We start from the raw sequence: 8,548 nt of genomic DNA on the forward strand, positions 1-8,548 counted from the left end.
ATTCCATTGTGCTGGTAGGGGAGTGGTGAGCGCGGCAGTCTCACCTACGGTAATCCACGGTTCGGTTCCCGTTTAACTAAAATTGATTTTAGATCGTAATTGACCTATTTGCATGTTTTGCCTGAAAAATAAGGTCGCCAGTGTTTGCAAAAGATATAACGGAACGGATATTATGTGTTCTAGATAGATTTGATAAAAGAAGTCATTAAAAATAATGGCGAGGCAATGTCAATGTAAAATGCTATTTTGCCCAAAATGATCTGGTGGAATAATGTATTGAGATGAGAGTCGTAATTAAATAGATGTATCATAGAAGAGAGTTACCTAAAGTTAAATGGAGGGGATACCGGAGAGATACAATACAATTCCAGCCTGCCTGGACGTTACGGCTAATTATGAATCAATTGACATGAGAAGTTTAACACAAAAACATGGTACGTTTAATGTTAGGGTATAGTAAATTGAGAAATTCGGTTGAGTTTACTCTGATGATTAGAATTTAAAACTGAACTCAATCTGAATAGGGAATATATATTTTACAAAGGCGGGCAGATTTGTGCCTACAGCCAAGCAAAGGAATTGCTAGACACTCAATGGGGCTATATAGTGCAACGCTTTGGACTATAAATTAGGTAAGAATAGTTTAATCGTAAGAAGTTGTGATTGTTTTTCTGATTATTGATCTTTGGTTAAGGTAACACCAGTGAATTTGAACAAAAAGTAACGTATTCTAAAAATGATCTGATTTCCGTTCTCGTTGGGAACAAATGAAAAGTCTTATCTTAAAGGGACAGTGCACGGTAATCACAGTGGTTTGAGTGTATGACAGTGGAAAAAATATTGTGGGACGACAATTCAAAGAGAGAAAAATAAGTTACATGAAACATCAAGAGATTTAAAACGAACGACGTGAAGGGATCATAAGAATTATTGGGTGTCGTTGTAGGAGTAAATGTTTGGGTTAAGGGGATTTCCCTGTTCCCAGAGACAAGGCATTTTTAGGGCGAGCACTCGCTAATGCTGGTCTGAGTTGTAATTAGACAAGTGAATAACGTATTGGGAATAGAGTTGTAATTAAAATACTAAGTCAAAGACGAGACAGGTATTTAGAGCAAAATGGATTCTAAATGATAACAAAGAGACAATTATGATTTATGCCCATCAAAAAGCTTTTATAAAATTGGCGAATTTAGAGATGTTGGTTGGGGGGGTAAATTATAATTCAGGATTTGAACAGATGTGAAAAATTAGGTTTGGTTAATCGAACAAGAATTATTTACAATTCATTTGAAGTCGCTACGAATTGGCAGATTGAGCGCTTGATGATGACGTCACTAGCGCGACACTTTTGTCACCAGAAGACTGGGAATAACGGAGCAAACTGTATGGCTATTAGAGTGTGTATCGAGGCTTCGAGTAAACCTTTCAGAAGTTGAGATAAAAGTGTTTTGTTTATTTGTTTATTGGTTATAGTCAATTTTTGGGTTTGATTTAACTTAGTTGAACAGTGTGTTCTGGCGGGTTTAGGTAGAACTCTTTGTTCCGGAACGGATGAAAGTTACCCATAAGTAAGTAAATTAAAAAAGCCATGAGGGAATGCAAACGCATATTTATTAAATTACGGATTCCTTACACTGCGAAATGTACGACATTTGCGGCAGAGAGAAAAAGTAATGCATTGGATAATAATGTTATCGGGTGAATTGTATCTAAAGGTAGCATGGTCATTTAAGTAAACATATCCGTAGACGATGTTTAAAACTTATGATTATTGAATTGAGTCAAAGGGGAATTATCATTAGGTTTTAGTTATAGTTCACTTATTGAGTTTCTGATTCGAGGTAGCATTAGTGAATGATAGTTAGGGATGTGGTGTCACTTTTAGAGGCCTCCTGGGATTATAATTTTGGGGGAGAGAGCAGCTTTAAACGACCAAATTGAAAAAGGTCTGCAAATTATATATATATAGAACAACTGTTACAATGATTTGTTTTAGTGCAAGGAGATTTTAAAGAGACACGATCACATATGGAACCTTATGAGATGTTTTTTTTATGGGTTTGAATTATACAGGTGACTATTTCTATTGTAAGGATAAAAGGGATCTTTATGTCTAATATGGTATGACCTTTTGACCTTATCATGACTGGCTTCTGGGGTCTGATCAGCCCCAGGGGAGAGTCATTTGTATAATGAATGGGGTCATATTGAGTTACTAGTGTTAAGGTAAATTCATTAGAAATGAAGCAGTTCTGGTTGAGGGTTTAGAATTACTGTTTGAACCGCAAATGAGAAAGTGGTTCAGGATTCTGTCTTATAACATTAGCTGTGAGGTTTTTTTGAATGGGCTATTAGGAAGTCTGTATTGTAACAGAGAGAAAGTCATGTTCATCATTGAGAATAAATAGGGGAAGATAACATATTTTGAGCCAACAGGGCAGGGAAGAAATTTAGGTATTTTTATTTGATTTTAACACCCGTGTACAGGAGTGTCAAAGACAGGGGACATTACCTGTGTAATGGGGAGGGTGTCCGTATGGGGATTACATGATAACCAACTTGGGACAGTTCTGGGACTGGAGAAGAGGATATCCTTATGGCATAGGGAATCCCACAAAGGTGGATAGGTTTTCCATGATATGGGGGAAACCTGGGAGTACTGTTGAACTTTATTATTTGTTATTAATGTGATGTGCTGCTTGCATCATACCGTGTTTTAAGTCTGTTACAGATGTGGTTAAGGCTTCAGGCATGATGCCTTTGCTTGATGCTCCAGTTGGAGAGGCTGAGGTGAAGCATGCTTTGAGGGGAGGATAAGACTGACTGAGGATGACCCATGTATGTTTGTTCTCCCTGTCGTGAAGGGTGGCATGGTGCCCACCTGGTGCTGGATAAGAATAGCTGAGAGGACCAGATGGGTTATAAGAATGCTTTGTTCTGCTTTACTCTGTTTTACAGGACCAAAGTTTTATTCCACACTTTGCAACACATTAAATCCATGTTATTGTCAGATAGAATACTGAGGGTCCCCAAGGAGAGGGCTTGTTAGTGTAGGAAGGATTTTTAATATGGTTAGCATTTATTAGATTATAAGTTTTTAAATAGTATTATATTTAACAGGAATATAGGACATCTATGAGGAGTTAGGATTATTGTTAGGATTAAGATAGATTGATTAAGGAATTTGGAGAAAAGCCGCTCATAGACATGGTTTTTTTTTCTAAAAGAGGGTCCATGGGTTTGTAGTTCCCATGTAGTTCAAATTTGGAAAACATGAGAAACATACAGAGGAGCCCTCCCCCGCACTGCAGAGACCTTGAAGGTTGGAGAGCAGAGAAGTTAGAGGGGGGGCCAGGAAGAGAAAAGATAACATCCTAAATGGAATTTCAGACATAAGGATAATTCACTAAATCTTATCTAAGTCATTGTATAAGAATAAGGCAAGGTTGTTACCTGGGCAGAGCCAGGTAACAAAAGGGGGATGGGTAAATAGTGTTCTAGAATAGGATGTGACCTACGGGATAATTAACTAATAAAAAATAAAAAATAAATGTAATTGGTTTGACGAATAAGAAACTGTTTTATTAACCAAACCTGTATGGTCAAAAGTTTTATGCCCAGCAGGAGAACTACAGAGGGAGGTGGCACACGAGATTCAACCAGGAGACTGGATCTGGATCCAATCACTAAAAAGAAAAAAAACTGGAAGCAGCCTCGGTGGGAGGGACCATTCCAAGTACTACTGGTGACTGCCTTCGCTGTGAGATTAGCCGAAAGAGCTACCTGGGTACATATCACACATTGTAGGGGGGTAAGTCACACTAGCACTGTCGGACGATCACAGGAGTAGGAGAGGAACCGTGACCCATATGGAACGGGGGTCAAACTCCTTCTGAAGATTCCCTATACCCGACCTTTCCCCAGCTGTGAGCGTTAATAGAAGTGAAGTGATGGCTTGGCCTCTGGCTGTTGATATGTTCTCGGGGAGAGGGTGGGGCTTCACGTGCGCACTGACCGTCCTGAGCTGTTTTATTGTGGGGGCCATATTCCTGATTCACCATGATCCCCCGGAAAGTGCCAAAGAGGATAATTTGACTCATGTGCTAGATGAGGGAAATGGGATGTTACCTAAGATTCTCAGAAGGTCACTGAAACAAAATAGTAAGGAAGTGAGGGTGGAATTGGGCAAGGATCTCTCAGTAGAATTTTGTGTAGATCAATTGGGGTCATTCACCCCTTGGCAGTCTAGAACCATGGGACTCTATGGGAAGTATTTGTGTAAATCACCATATTGATCGTGGACAGGTCATAGCTCACACTGAAAGGGATGGCTACGTAAACCCATACACTCAATTTGGGACCAGGTGGAGTATAGTAAGGGTTGGCGTTTTGGACTGTGTTCCTGAACAGAGGAAGTATTGTATAAAGGTACGAATAGTTCAGACCAAAGACCTCAAAGAAGTTATAGAAGTGGAGACTGGGTTTGGGGAGTCCAACTTATGGTTGGAATGGATTCAATACGGCCAGATCAGTGGCTAAAGAAGAATGTTATGTCTGTGCGAACGCTAAACCCCAGTTAACAACTATCCCTTTTCCACTGAACGGAATTAATTCCCCTAAGGGAATGGCATGTATGTTAAAGCTGTTCATGAAAGCAGGAATGCCAGATAATGACAGTTGTCACTATTTATATCCCCAGGAACCAAGTTGGTACAGAGAAAATGACCACTGACGAGACCATGTCTGAATTGACAGGCTGGTTGAACTCTGGGGATTTCAATGAAATAAAATGGGCCAGTGTCGCCATCTGGTGGTTGTGCGGGGGAATGAGTTTGACTGATTGGATGGGTTAGGAATGCCTTTTACACTCATACAACACCAAGACATGAAGTTAGCCAAAACGAGAGAGAAGAGATGCTCCATCTGGGTCTTTTGACGACAGAGTATATATTGATAACATTGGGGTTCCACGAGGTGTGTAATTATAGTTATGGTAATCAACAGCGCTTTAGCAGGAATACCAAAGGTGTTATTAAAGGTTTTGTAGAACAGACTGAAGCAACCAGCTGGAAGACCTGACAGAATAGAATTGCATAGGATAAAAGGAGGAAGTGGGCGTGGTAATCAGGACCATGTCTTACATCCCGGGTAGCACAGCTCCGGACGAATCAGTGCCCGAAGCCTCAGCTGGTTTGACCACCCTGGCTCACGGGTTGGCAGAAACTCTGGGGTGGATACTTCTCTGAACTAAATTGGGTAGACAGTATTTATGGAAAAATGTGGTGTTTTGGGCTGTATCTACCTGTATGACTGTTTTAATTTTATGCGGCTGTTGTCTAATTCCCTGTGTGCGAGGCCTTGTTTCCAGGACTCTGGAAAGATCAATGACCCTACAGATGGTGCGTTATGGGCCGATTCCAGATTCTGACCTGTGGAGGACTGAAGGCATGTCTACAGAGGAAGTGGACGAATCCGGATCTGTCATTTGTGGGGAATTTATGTTTGATGAGAATAGTGTTGAGATGAAGGGGAATTAGATTGTAATTTGTTTCAATGATTAAACTGTTTTTTGATAAAGATTGTAAAAAGAAAGAATCCTGAAAGAGGAGTTATGATTCTGATGCAGATTTAAAAACAGTTGGAGTTAAGGTTAGATTTGATTGAAGATGGGTGAAGAGTCGGGTAAACATTTATAATAATATTTTTATTTTGTAGATTTGAATGTATAATATTTGATCAAAGGGAGGATTGATAGAGGAAAATATGTTTGAAATGACTAATTATGTATACATTCCAATCAGAAACTGACTAGTCCAAATGCTATAATGTACTGTCCCTCTTGCTCCCTTTCACAATTGTATATAATGTAGTCAGGAAGTTTAGTAACAATGAAGGTCTGTTCTTTAAGTTCATTCAGTTGTACAAATCTCCAGGTGGTGGGAACGGGCCATCTCCAAAATGGTCGGGAATGTTGATTTATGCTGACTGGCCTTGACTTCGTGCTGATAACGCGGAGGCTTGAGAATTAGAGGGGCCCTCTGTTTGTGAAACGGAACGTTTGGAAAACGCTGACGTCATTTTCAGTTTATAACCTGTGGTAATGTGTGTAAGCATTTAGTACTCTCTGGAATTAAACGCTCTTTACCTGGCTTTTAAGACTGGTCTCGATCTACTTCATGCATAATTAATGAACTTACACCTCATTAATGAATAGAAACGAGTGTGAAATTGGTTTTGGCAATTAAAGCATAGAGGAATCTAAAATTCCTCTATCAGTAACATTATATAAGGTAGCATTGTTTAAAGTGGCTAGTGATATATTTAAATCATTTCCCATCAATTCCCATTATTAAAGTGGCTGGAGTTGAGTCAGTGTCAGTGTGTTGGCAGCAGCCACTCAATGTTAGTGGTGGCTGTTTAACAGTCTGATGGCCTTGCGATAGAAGCTGTTTTTCAGTCTCTCGGTCCCAGCTTTGATGCACCTGTACTGACCTCGCCTTCTGGATGATAGCGGGGTGAACAGGCAGTGGCTCGGGTGGTTGATGTCCTTGATGATCTTTATGGCCTTCCTGTAACATCGGGTGGTGTAGGTGTCCTGGAGGGCAGGTAGTTTGCCTCCGGTGATGCGTTGTGGAGACCTCACTACCCTCTGGAGAGCCTTACGGTTGTGGGCGGAGCAGTTGCCGTACCAGGCGGTGATACAGCCCGCCAGGATGCTCTCGATTGTGCATCTGTAGAAGTTTGTGAGTGCTTTTGGTGACAAGCCGAATTTCTTCAGCCTCCTGAGGTTGAAGAGGCGCTGCTGCGCCTTCTTCACGATGCTGTCTGTGTGAGTGGACCAATTCAGTTTGTCTGTGATGTGTATGCCGAGGAACTTAAAACTTGCTACCCTCTCCACTACTGTTCCATCGATGTGGATAGGGGGGTGTTCCCTCTGCTGTTTCCTGAAGTCCACAATCATCTCCTTAGTGTTGTTGACGTTGAGTGTAAGGTTATTTTCCTGACACCACACTCCGAGGGCCCTCACTTCCTCCCTGTAGGCCGTCTCGTCGTCGTTGTTGGTAATCAAGCCTACCACTGTTGTGTCGTCCGCAAACTTGATGATTGAGTTGGAGGCGTGCATGGCCACGCAGTCGTGGGTGAACAGGGAGTACAGGAGAGGGCTCAGAACGCACCCTTGTGGGGCCCCAGTGTTGAGGATCAGCGGGGTGGAGATGTTGTTGCCTACCCTCACCACCTGGGGGCGGCCCGTCAGGAAGTCCAGTACCCAGTTAGACAGGGCGGGGTCGAGACCCAGGGTGTCGAGCTTGATGACTAGCTTGGAGGGTACTATGGTGTTGAATGCCGAGCTGTAGTCGATGAACAGCATTCCCACATAGGTATTCCTCTTGTCCAGATGGGTTAGGGCAGTGTGCAGTGTGGTTGAGATTGCATCGTCTGTGGACCTATTTGGGCGGTAAGCAAATTGGAGTGGGTCTAGGGTGTCAGGTAGGGTGGAGGTGATATGGTCCTTGACTAGTCTCTCAAAGCACTTCATGATGACGGAAGTGAGTGCTACGGGGCGGTAGTCGTTTAGCTCAGTTACCTTAGCTTTCTTGGGAACAGGAACAATGGTGGCCCTCTTGAAGCATGTGGGAACAGCAGACTGGTATAGGGATTGGTTGAATATGTCCATAAACACACCGGCCAGCTGGTCTGCGCATGCTCTGAGGGTGCGGCTGGGGATGCCGTCTGGGCCTGCAGCCTTGCGAGGGTTAACACGTTTAAATGTCTTACTCACCTCGGCTGCAGTGAAGGAGAGTCCGCATGTTTTCGTTGCAGGCCGTGTCAGTGGCACTGTATTGTCCTCAAAGCGGGCAAAAATAGTTATTTAGTCTGCCTGGGAGCAAGACATCCTGGTCCGTGACTGGGCTGGATTTCTTCTTGTAGTCCGTGATTGACTGTAGACCCTGCCACATGCCTCTTGTGTCTGAGCCGTTGAATTGAGATTCTACTTTGTCTCTGTACTGACGCTTAGCTTGTTTGATAGCCTTGCGGAGGGAATAGCTGCACTGTTTGTATTCGGTCATATTACCAGTCACCTTGCCCCGATTAAAAGCAGTGGTTGGCGCTTTCAGTTTCACGCGAATGCTGCCATCAATCCACGGTTTCTGGTTAGGGAATGTTTTAATCGTTGCTATGGGAACGACATCTTCAACGCACGTTCTAATGAACTCGCACACCGAATCAGCGTATTCGTCAATATTGTTATCTGACGCAATACGAAACATATCCCGGTCCACGTGATGGAAGCAGTCTTGGAGTGTGGAGTCAGCTTGGTCGGACCAGCGTTGGACAGACCTCAGCGTGGGAGCCTCTTGTTTTAGTTTCTGTCTGTAGGCAGGGATCAACAAAATGGAGTCGTGGTCAGCTTTTCCGAAAGGAGGGCGGGGCAGGGCCTTATATGCGTCGCGGAAGTTAGAGTAACAATGATCCAATGTTTTTCCACCCCTGGTTGCGCAATCGACAGAAGAGCTCAGTGACGTTGAACTTGGCACCGTTATCTGGG

At 42.8% G+C, this 8,548-nt stretch overlaps 1 long non-coding RNA gene across 1 annotated transcript; it reads left to right on the forward strand.

The window, feature by feature from the left end:
* The first annotated feature begins 762 nt into the window (after positions 1 to 762).
* On the forward strand, positions 763 to 6,156 carry LOC135564556 (uncharacterized). Its single transcript, XR_010461141.1, has 2 exons — positions 763 to 1,568; positions 3,610 to 6,156. It is a non-coding gene; the product is annotated as an uncharacterized LOC135564556 (long non-coding RNA).
* Positions 6,157 to 8,548: the final 2,392 nt, after the last annotated feature.

This window comes from Oncorhynchus nerka, linkage group LG25 (assembly GCF_034236695.1).
Source record: "Oncorhynchus nerka isolate Pitt River linkage group LG25, Oner_Uvic_2.0, whole genome shotgun sequence".
In the NCBI taxonomy this organism is placed as follows: Eukaryota; Metazoa; Chordata; class Actinopteri; order Salmoniformes; family Salmonidae; genus Oncorhynchus; species Oncorhynchus nerka.